The sequence below is a fragment of the Hemitrygon akajei genome, chromosome 1 (assembly GCF_048418815.1).
Source record: "Hemitrygon akajei chromosome 1, sHemAka1.3, whole genome shotgun sequence".
Classification (NCBI taxonomy): Eukaryota; Metazoa; Chordata; class Chondrichthyes; order Myliobatiformes; family Dasyatidae; genus Hemitrygon; species Hemitrygon akajei.
Genome location: NC_133124.1, coordinates 25,494,128 through 25,503,251, shown reverse-complemented (window position 1 = coordinate 25,503,251; position 9,124 = coordinate 25,494,128).

The window sequence follows — 9,124 nt, the reverse complement described above, 5'->3', positions numbered from 1 at the left end:
ATCAAAGATCCTCACCTCCCAGGCTATGCACTTTCCTCACATTCATCAGATAGAAAGTACAGGCGCCTCAGGACTCGCACCACCAGGTTCAAGTACAGTTACTACCCCTCAACCATCAGGCTGTTGAACAAAAGGGGATAGCTACACTCATTTAAGGATTCTGTTATATTGTTACATGCTATTTATTTATATCTGCATTTGCACAGTTTGTTTAGAATTAACAGGTTTTGATGTTTGCAGTTTACAGTTACTATTCTATAGATTTGCTAAGATGGGTTGTATGTGGTGACATGTATGTACTCTGATAATAAATTTAACTTTGAACTTTGAATTGTAAATAATAAGATCAACCCCCCACTTCTCAGGTTTGTGTAGTATCCAGGACATCTTCAAGGAGTGATGTCTCAGAAAGGTAGCGTCCATCATTAAGGACTTCCATCACCTCGGTTATGCCTTATTCTCATTGCTACCATCAGGAAGGAGGTGCAGAAGCCTGAAGGCACACACTCAGTGATTCAGGAACAGCTTCTTCCCCCTCTGCCGACCAATTTCAAAATAGACATTGAACCCATGAACACAACCACGCTACTTTTTAATTTTGATTTTTGTACCATTTATTCAATTTAGCTATTATATATTTACTGTAATTCATGGTTGTTTATTTCTATTATTATGTATTGCATTGAACTGCCACAAATTCAAAAAATTTTACAACATAAGCTGTGATATTAAACCGGATTTTGATTCTGATAATTTGCTGACCTACCACAGGTTCTATGTGCTACTATAATGGGGGTCATGCAAGTAGCAGAATTTTATAAAATACTGTAGATCTTCTGGAATTCTGATTCTTGTTTCTTTATCAATTTGGGGTTACCCAGCAGGAGGAGCAATTATTTTCCATTTTGTGCTGTATGATTTTGTAATCCAAAGAGCAGTGTGACAGCCAATAACCAGATGGCCAAGAGGTAAATGCTGTAAAACATGGGAGATTGAAGAAGACAATGTTTCTCCAGCTGAGAAGGGTAGGGAAACAATGAGTGTAAGGCCATTTGGAGGTCACTGATCAATGGCTTTAATAAGGAGTCTGTTAAATCATAATTCCCAAGTTCCTTTGTTTCACTAGCAGAGAGACACCATGTGACATAATCTCACAGGAAAACACACACAGAGTGCTAGAGAAACTCAGCAGGCCAGGCAGCATCTATGGAAAACAGCAAACAGTCGACATTTCGGGCTGAGACCATTCATCAGGGCTGGAAGACCAGATGAGAAGTCAAAATAAGAAGGTGGGGGAGGGTAGGAAGGACAAGGTGGTTGGTAATAGGTGAAACCCAGAGAGGGTGAGGGGTGAAGTAAAGAGCTGGGAAGCTGATAGGTGAAAGTGATAAAAGGCTGGAGGAGGGGAATCTGATAGGAGAGGGTAGAAGACCATGGAAGAAAGGGAAGGGGGAAGAGCACCAGAGGGAGGTGATGGGCATGTAAGGAAATGAGGTGAGAGAGGGAAACAGGAATGGGAATGATGAAGGTGGGGGGTGGGGATGCGGAATGTAGCAATTACCAAAAGTTCCAGAAATCGATGTTCGTGCCATCATATTGGAGGCTATCTAGATGAAATACAAGGTGTTGCTCCTCCAACCTGAGTGTGGTCCCATCACGGCAGTAGAGGAGGCCATGGATTGATATATGGGAATGGGAAGTAGAATTGAAATGGGTATCCACAGTGAGATCCTACTTTTCCTGGCAGGTGGAGTGTAGGTGCTTGGTGAAGCGGTCTCCCAATCTACGTCAGGTCTCACTGATAAATAGGCCAAATCAAGAGTGCTGGATACAGTAGATATTTTGGGACCCAGAACAGCAGTGAGGTTGGAGGTGTAGGGGCAGGTATGGCACTTGTTCCACTTGCAAGGGTAAGTATCAGGAGGGAGATCAGTGGGGAGGGGCAAATGGACAAGTGAGTTGCGTAGGGAGCTATACCAGTGGAAAATAGAAAATGTGGGGGAGGGAGAGTCAATGTTTCTATCCTCCATACTTTTCAAGCGCGCTTTTGGCAATCTACCAGGCAAAATGAATAGCAGCTTTTTCCATTTCCTGTCAGACAAGGAACTGCATTAGTTCTTAGTATGTTTTCACTTCCTTCTATGTAAATTATAAAAACATTCTTTACAGACTTCATTTAAACTTAGACATATAATGTTAATCATTTTGTCAACGAACTATCTAACAATTATATAAGCATCTACCAACTGAGGTTGACTAATGTCTTTAACCAATTGAAAGTATAAAGGAGACCTATGTATCTTAGCAGATCATTACGAAACATGTTGAAGTTATCCAACTGAAATTATTCTTTGCAGTTTTGCAGAGTCATTAAGATGAAATGTTATCTCTCCATGATGATACATGACTTGCTGATTTCTTACAGTTTTTCTGTTTTTGTGTCAGATTTCCTGCAGTGGCAGTTATTTTGTTCTAATGACTAGAAGTGTCATTAAACCACATAAGCAAAACAGTATATCAGAGGAATTAAATAAAATGTAGTGGGATGTGATGAAATTCTGTCAAATTCAGTGTTGAATTCTGTTGCTGGTAATGTCTGGAGAGGTAGTAATTGGGGACAGAGAAATGGGGCATGACTTTAATAAGTATTTTGCTTCAGTCTTCACTACGGAAGATACTTGCAGAGTGCCAGAAATGCATGAGTGTCGGGGCGGAAGTGAGTGGTATTCCTTTACCAAGGAGAAGGTGCTTGGGAAGCTGAAAAGTCTGACCAGATGGACACAACCAGGATTCTGAATGAGGTGGCTGAAGAGATGGTGGAGCCATTAATAAAGATCTTTCAAGAATCACTAGATTCTGGAAAGGCTCTGGAGGAATGGAAAATTGCAAATGTCACTCCACTCTTTAAGAAGCAAAGGAAGCAGAAGAAATGAAATTACAGCCAAGTTAGTCTGACTTCAGTGGTTGGCATATGATAAAATAGGCTGAAGTCAGCATGGTTTTATAAAGGGGAACTCTTTCCTGCCAAGTCTGTTCAAAGTTTAAAGTAAATTTATTATAGATATATGTCACCATATACAGCCCTGAGATTTATTTTTTTGTAGGCATACTCAGTAAGTCCAAAAACCATAATAGAATCAATAAAAGACTGCACCTAACAGGGTGGACAAACAACAAACTCTGCAAATACAAAAGAGGAAATGCACCAAAGGTTTCTTTGAGGAAATACTATGCAGGATAGACAAAGGAGAATCAGTGGATGTTCAAACAACACACACAAAATGCTGGTCAGTCCTGACGAAGGGTCTCGGCCCGAAACGTCGACAGTGCTTCTTCCTATAGATGCTGCCTGGCCTGCTGTGTTCCACCAGCATTTTGTGTGTGTTGCTTGAATTTCCAGCATCTGCAGATTTCCTCGTGTTTGCTCAGTGGATGTTGTTTGTTTGGATTTTCAGAAGGCCTTTGACAAAGTGTTGCACATGAAGCTGCTTAATAAGGTAAGAGTCAGTATTACAGGACAGGTACTAACATGGATAGAAGATTGGCTAACTGGCAGACGGGAAGGAGTGGGAATAAAGGTGGCCTTTTCTGGCTGGCTGCTAGTGGTGTTCCACAGGGGTCTGTGTTGACTTGTGTAACTTGTGTTACTGCTTCTTTTCATGTTATAGGTCAGTGATTTGGTTGAAGGACTTGATGGCTTTGTGAACAAGTTTGTAGATGATACGAAGACAGATGGAGCAGCAGGTAGTATTGAGGAAGCAAGGTGTCTGCAGAAGGACTGAGGCAGATTGAGGGAATGGGAAAAGAAGTGGAATATGGAATATAGTGTAGGGAATTGCATGATCATGTACTTTGGCAGAAGAAAGACAGGCATAGCCTATTTTCTAAATGGTCACAAAACTCAAAAACCAGAAGTGAAAAGGGACTTAGGAGTCCTTTTGTGCAAGATTCCCTAAAGATTGACTTGCAGGTTGAGTTAGTGGTAAGGAAGGCAAATACAATGTTAGTGTTAATGTCAAAAGGACTGGAATACTAAAGCAAATGTAATGCTGAAGCTTTATAAGGCATTAGTCAGACTGCACTTGGAATATTGAGAGCAGTTTTGGACCCCTTATCCAAGAAAAGATGTGCTGACATTGGAGAGGGTCCAGAGGAGGTTCATGGGAATTATCCCAACAATAAAAGGGTTAACATAAGGAGCGTTTGATGACCTTGGGCCTGGCTTGTTGGAGATTAGAAGAAAGAGGGGGTGATTTCATTGAAATCTATTGGATATTGAAAAGCCCAGGTGGAGTGAATGTGGAGAGATATTTCATATAGTCGGAGAGTCTTTGACCAGAGGGCACAGCTTCAGAATTGAGAGACATCCATTTAGAACAGAGATGAGGAAAAATATCTTTAGTCAGAGGGTGGTGAATCTGAGGAATTCATTCTCACGAACAGCTGTGTAGGCTAATTCACTGGGTATATTTAAAGTGGAGGTTAATGGTTTCTTGATTAATCCGGACATCAAATGTTACAGTGAGAAGGCAGAAGAATGGTGTTGAGGGATAATAACTCAGCCCCAATGGCATGCCAGAGAAGACTTGATGGGACAAATGGCCTAATTCTGCTCCTTAGCCTTATGGTCTTGTATAAACGTTCCGGGTCTTGATCTAAAAATCAGTGCCAATAATGATGATAGTGCAAAGTAAGAGTGATGATGGAGCAGTGAAGAAACTAATGGCCAGTTCTGGGAGCTGTAAAAAGGGAAGTGAAATAACTGACATAATCAAAAGAAAGGGAACAGAATTTGGAGATTCTGATTGTCTGAAAATGTTGAACTCTAAATTGAGTTTAGTCTGAAAAATTGTTCATTTTGAATATTGGGAGGAAACAAATTCAAATCAAGTTGAAATTAATTTAACAGCATTCTTTAAAAAAAAAGAAAAGAATTGGAAGGTAGGAGAATGAGGGGGTGACCTTATAGAAATATTTAAAGTTATGTGGGTAAAGCTAAGTTGGGTGGTAACAGCCTTTTCTCCCGGGTAGGAGAGTCCAAAACTAGGATGCATAGGTTTAAGGTCAGATTTAGTTGAGATCTGAGTGGCAATTTTTTTCACACAGAGTGCAGGGGAGTACATTGAGACAGATGAAATAGTATCATTGAAGAAGCTCTTGGATAGGTATATGGAGGGAAGAGCTTAGAGGGATATGGGTGGAATGCAGGAAGCTGGGACTAGTTTTCAGGGCATCGTGATGGTCATGGACTCGTCAGGCCAAAGAGACTGTATTTGTGCTGTATTGCTCTATGATTCTAATATAAAGGAAACCATTTTGTATGATTTTCAGGATATTCTTCGCATGCATTGCATCAATAATATATTATGCAATGGAAACAACACAAAAACACAAAATGCTGGCAGAACTCAGCAGGCCAGACAGCATCTTTGGGAGGAGGTAGTGACGACGTTTCGGGCTGAAACCCTTCATCAGGACTAACTGAAAGGAAAGATACTAAGAGATTTGAAAGTAGGAGGGGGAGGGCGAAATGCGAAATGATAGGAGACGACTCTGGTGCTGCCCTCCCCCTTTCTTTCTCCCGAGGCCTCCCGTCCCATGATCCTTTCCCTTCTCCAGCTCTGTATCACTTTTGCCAATCACCTTTCCAGCTCTTAGCTTCATCCCACCCTTTCCGGTCTTCTCCTATCATTTTGGATCTCCCCCTCCCCCTCCCACTTTCAAATCTCTTAGTATCTTTCCTTTCAGTTAGTCCTGACGAAGGGTCTCAGCCGGAAACGTCGACAGCGCTTCTCCCTATAGATGCTGCCTAGCCTGCTGTGTTCCACCGGCATTTTGTGTGTGTTGTTTGAATTTCCAGCATCTGCAGATTTCCTCTTGTTACGCAATGGAAGTAGATTTCCTGGAATAATCAACCAAGTAAGTAACAACTGTGTGCTGCAATTATTAAATTGAATGAAATGAAAAGAGTGGCATTGTTAATGTTTGTTTTAGTCCATAAGACATAGGAAATAGAATTAGGCTGTTCAACTCATCAAATCTGCTCTGCCATTTGATCATGGCTGATTTATTTTCCCTCTTAGCTGTGTTCTTCTGCTATCTGCTTGTAACCTTTAATGCCCTGACTTGTGAAGAATCTATCAGCCACTGCTTTGAATATACTCAACGACATGGCCTGCACAGCCAACTGTGGCAATTAATTCCACAGATTCACCACACTCTGGCTGAAGAAATGCCTCCTCATCTCTGTTCTAAAGGGACGTCTTTCTATACTGAGGCTGTGCCCTCTGATCCTAGACTCTCCCAATATAGGAAACATCCTCTCCATATCCACTCTATCTAGACCTTTCAATATTTGGTAGGTTTCAATGAGATCCTCTTTCATTTTTCTAAACTCCTTACGGGTCCAGACCCAGAGCCATCAAACACTCTTCATTAGTTAACCCTTTCATTCCTGGGCTCATCCTCACGAACCTCCTCTGGACCCTCTCCAATGAATTTGATTTTGTTTTTCAAAACTTACATTTATTTTTAAAATGGTAAAATTATCTGCCTTTGTTTTATTTTACCATCCTGACTTCAACTTCTTTAAAATTGAATTTTAAAGCAGCAAATTTAACCAAACAAAATAAATAGGAGATGGCAAAGATATAAATAGGCCATAGTATGTGACATTTGGAGAAGGAGACATAATGAGATGATTAAGTGGATAAGGAAGAGGAGTAAGTTTAGTGTGGTGATTCATAAAGGAAAATGAGAACCGGAATGAATTTCGCTTCCAGCATCTCACTGAATGCAGGTAAACTCAATATTAATTTCATAACCAAAAGTAATATACTGTAAAATGTAATATTCATCAAATGGACAGCATCAGGAGTTAGGCCCTGAGCAGCCCACAAAATGCTGGAGGAACTCAGCAGGTCAGGCAGCATCTATAGTATAGAATAAGCATTCAATGTTTTGGGCTGAGACTCTTCATCATGACAGGAAAGGAAGGGGGAAGAAGACAGAATAAGACGGTGGAGGGAGGAGAAAGAGTACAAGCTGGAAGGTGAAGCCAGGATAGAGGAATGAAGTGAGAAGCTGGGAGGTGATAGTTGGAAAAAGTAAAGGACTGAAGAAGGAATCTGATAGGAAAGAAGAATGAACCATGGGAGAAAGGGAATGAGGAAGGGCACTAGAGGGAGGTAATAGGCAGGTGAGGAGAAGGGATAATAGGGAAGCCAGAATGAGAAATGGAAAAAGAGAAAAGGAGGAGGGAGAGCCAGAAGTTAGAGAAATCAATGTTCATGCCATCCGGTTGGAGGCTACCTAATGACCTAACTGTTATTCATATTTATTTGTTTTACAGGACTTTATCCTGTGGATAGTATCTAGCAAACACGAGGAAATCTGCAGATGCTGGAAATTCAAACAACAACACACACAAAATGCTGATGGAACACAGCAGGCCAGGCAGCATCTATAGGGAGAAGCGCTGTCGACATTTCGGGCCGAGACCCTTTGGTTAGTCCTTTCCTTTCCGTTAGTCCTGACGAAGGGTCTCAGCCCGAAACGTCGACAGCACTTCTCCCTATAGAAGCTGCCTGGCCTGCTGTGTTCCACCAGCATTTTGTGTGTATTGTTGATAGTATCTAGGTTTGGTTTTGTTTATTGGTAACTTCAATCTTCACAACATTTCAAAAGTTAGCTGTTAAACTGTTACTTGAGTTCACTGTGTAGCAAAAACCATCCAAGTCGAAACTAAATGATCAAATAGAGGCAACTTGCTCAATGTTTTGAGCACTTTTCACAGGCCATATTTTGTTCCTAGACTAAGGACACTTCAAGCCTGGGGGTTCAATGTGGGAGAGTGGTCAAAGAACTATGAAAACTATCATACAGTGCTGGTGTCTCTCCTATGATACCACACCTCAACCTTCCCTGTACTCCTAAAAGTTTCATCTTCAAATATTTGTTTCATCACTTGTAAACAATATTGTATTTTGGATTTTGGGCCCCTTATTTAAGAAAGGATGTGCTGACATTGGAGAGGGTCCTGAGGAGGTTCATGAGAATGATCCCAGGTATGAAAGGGTCAACATTTGAGGAGCATTTGATGCCTCTGGGCCTGTGCTCACCAGAGTTCAGAAGAATGAGGGGAGGATTTCATAGAAATCTATAGGATATTGAAAGGGCTAGATAAAGTGGATGTGCAGAGGATGTTTCCTAGAGTAGGGGAGTTTAGGACCCAAGAGCACTCCTTCAGAATAGAAGGATGTTCCTTTTGAACAGAGATCAGGAACAGTTTCTTTATCTGGAGAATCTGTGGAATCCATTGCTGCAGACAACTACGGAGGCCAAGTCATTGGGTTTAAAGTGGGGATGATAGGTTCTTGATTGGTATGGGCATTGAGGGTTACAGAGGGAAGACAGGAGAATGAAGTTGAGAGAGATAATAAATCAGCCATGATGTCATGGAGGAGCAGACCTGATGGACTGAATGGCCTATTTCGGCTCCTATGCCTTATTGTCTTGTGGTATAGTCACGAAGTTAAACATACCACACTTCCATTACTGTCAATTAAACCTTCCTCTTTAATTCCTGTTGCGAGAAGCTCGTTCCCCTTATGCCTCCTTTTCATACCAGTGGAAAAAGTATTATGCTTTCCACGGTAAATGGAGAATGAATTTGGAAAATGACTCTGTAATAAATTTGCACGTCATTTAAAAAATCCTAGGCCTCTGTTGGTGGAAATTTCTCACTATACAACATCAACTAATTCAGAGGGATTTGTTTGGTTATTAAAACACTTTGAAATGCCCTAACATTTGTAAAGTTACATTTTGGGAGGAAGGATAAGGATGCTGCTTGCTACTTGGAAAATAAGATTTAAATGGAAAATGGGGAGATAAATTTTAGAGTACCGGTAAAAAAAATCACCGGTAGCACCATGACATTGTGATGAAAGCTGAACTGCAATTTATTTCCAGGGGGAAGAATTCAAAGGAGCAAAGTTATTTTAGATTTGGAATTATGAATATATGAACCTTGGCATCATTCCTATAGTGAAATCAGAAGTAACAGCTTTATTCAATGCAAAGCTAGAATGTGAAATTCATTATTTCAGATATACAGAGCCTA